At 35.6% G+C, this 2,886-nt stretch overlaps 1 non-coding gene across 1 annotated transcript; it reads right to left on the minus strand.

Annotated features, from left to right (window-relative positions):
- Positions 1-2,499: 2,499 nt before the first annotated feature.
- Trnav-cac (transfer RNA valine (anticodon CAC)) lies at positions 2,500-2,572 on the minus strand. Its single transcript has one exon. It is a non-coding gene; the product is annotated as a tRNA-Val (tRNA).
- Positions 2,573-2,886: the final 314 nt, after the last annotated feature.

Here is a 2,886-nt window from a genome sequence, read left to right on the forward strand (position 1 = left end):
AACCTGCAATGGTCTTCCCCATGAGATAGTCCTCACCCGGAGATCCGAACAGAGGCTCATTTTACTTGCGGTATATTTTAATATTTTACCTCAGGAGATGCCATCATTTCAGTAAAGTTTTTATATCTTTGGAGAAGGTCTTTTCATTTTTATGGCCTGAAACGATTTTGTTTGGATATTTGATGCCTGAATGAAATTCAGAAATTCGATCAAGAATAGAGTAATCAAGATCAGCCTTTTTGAAGATGAAGAAATTTCTGAGTAACCAAAGATTCAATCTGCAAATCTGATATCGGATGGTAAAATGTTATGTCAAGTCAACCATCATAGACGAAATTTAAAGGAGACAACTGATTTTGTATGGTCATGTAGAAAAAATGGACGAAGACAGGCTGCCAAAACAAATTAAAATGGACGCCAAGGGCAAGAAGGAAGAGAGGAAGGCCGAAACAATCTTGACTAGGCGGCATTCAGGAGGCAACGTCGGTTAGGAACCTTCACCCTGGCGAATGCAACAACCGACGAAGCTGGAAACCGGAAGGCGGAGAGCGCCATGAAAAACCGGGATAATAATAAAAATGTTATGTCCACTCTATTCTTCTTTATTGGACTGTTCTTATTCTTCTTGCAGTACTATCTTCTATCGGAGGTTGGCTACCATCACAGAAATCTTAACTTTGTCGGCTGCAGCTCTGAACAATTGTATTGAACTGCACCCGTACCACCCTCTTAAATTTCGCAACCAGGAAATCCTCCTACGTCCCACGTTTCTCTTTCCCAAGATTTTTCTTTGGATTATGAGCTTTAGCGGGGAGTACTTTTCCCCTCTCATTATGTGGCCTAGATATTCCACTTTTTCGTTTGTATGGTTTTTATGACTTCGCATTCCTTTCCCATCTTCAGCAAAACATTGGATTTTTAATGCTGACTTAATGAAAAATCTGGAAACTTTTGAGATGTGGCTTTTAGGCTATTTTTGAAAATACCATGGACCGATCATACTACGAACGAAATGGTGTTACACAGAATGGGGAAGGACTAGAGAACTTTTGACCTTCAATAAAAGAGAAAGACAGCAAGAAGAAGGAGAACATACTTAGAAATGATAAGTACGTTGTTGTTGCAGCAGTTGATTATGAAGGGTAAAATCGAAGGAAAAGGGGTCCTGGTAGACGACGAATGCCGTGGCCGAAAAATATTCGCGCCTGGACCGGGTTAAACACAGACAATTTTAAGAACAGCAGAAGATACAGATTCATTATTTATATGAACACTACGAACACTAATACCTACTGTTGATTTCAACAAAATCGGATAAAAGAGATCACGAGCGTAGGCGCAATATTTCAGACCAATGCTTTTTAAATGCATTCATTTGTTTTTAATCCTGAGAAAAATAATAAATATTTTTGAAAATTTAAACGCAGAATAAAAGATTGCATTATTACCGAGTGCCGAAAGTCCCTTAGAATAAACAAAAAGTTTCTTTTGAATGAGATATGTCAAATTAAAAATCGCACTAAATTTTCTCTTTTTTTTACCCCTGTGACTCATTAAAATAAACATAGAAGTTTTCAGGGACTTTTAGGCCATCTGTAATAATGTAATATTTCATTCTGCGTTTAAATTTTTCATAAATACTTATTAGTTTTCTCAGGATTCGAAAAAAATAAAAGCATTTAGAAAACATTTGCCCGAAATTTTGCGCGTACGCTCTTAAAAAAATTGCTTGCGGGATTTCTCAACGGGCCGGATAAAGTAAGGAAAAGGGCCGCAGCCGGCTTTTGCCCACCCCTGATATATAGTATACAGCACCCGAAAAGCTGTAGGGGGCACACCCCCCCCTGCCCATGTGTGTGGGCGCCCATGGGTATATTTAGGTATATTTATATACATCCTAATCAATGAAAACAAAATGAAAATATAATATATTTTCGTTAAATATACATATTATATTAAATATATTAGGTATATTTATATATCGTTATTACAAATATACCTATATTAAATATATTATATTATTATGTTTATGAGCCGCAATTAACCAAAGCAGAAACAAAATCGGTCAGAACATCACCATCCATGACTTTGAGAGCGTTAGACCGTTAGAGAATTTAAGTATGTTGAAACAACAATAACTGAAGACAATAACGAATCACAAGAAATAAACAATAGGATACAAGACGGCAACATATTATGTCTTTATGCCCTTCAAAACCTGGACTAAGAGACATTTTTAACAGTCCACACATAATAATAGGTAAATAGCATAAATACTAATTATTATTTCATTGGGTTAGATTTGTTTACAGGGGACGTGTTTGGACAGCAGTCCGCAAAGAAACCGAATCAGAAATATTTTTCCTCCGGGGGCGGCTCCACCACCTGGACAATATACATTGTAATTTGTAACATTGTAATTTGGTAAATAACAATAGAATAAATACTAATAATTATATTATTAAAAGAGAATTCTAGAAAAAATATTTAAAAAAAAAGTGTTTCCGCCCGGGATCGAACCGGGGACCTTGTGCGTGTGAAGCACACGTGATAACCACTACACTACGGAAACTGTACAAAATAAAATTTAAAAGATGCTACTTAATCTGTTAAACAAATTTAGAAAAATATTTTATATATTTTATACAAATTATTACTGGAATCATTTTATTTTCTTGTAATAACACTTTTAAACTTCTTGTAACAGCATCCATACATAATATTATGTATAAATACAAATCCACTGTTTTAACATACAGTAAGTTTGTAGTTTGTAGCGCCATCTGTCAACTTGTGGTAACACTCTTAATACTTTAAACCGCTTTAAACTTTAACACGCCAGAGAACTACGAACCACAGTGGTTCCTTTCCTAGTTCTCTGCTTTA

The sequence above is a fragment of the Diabrotica virgifera genome, chromosome 4, assembly GCF_917563875.1.
Source record: "Diabrotica virgifera virgifera chromosome 4, PGI_DIABVI_V3a".
NCBI lineage: Eukaryota > Metazoa > Arthropoda > Insecta > Coleoptera > Chrysomelidae > Diabrotica > Diabrotica virgifera.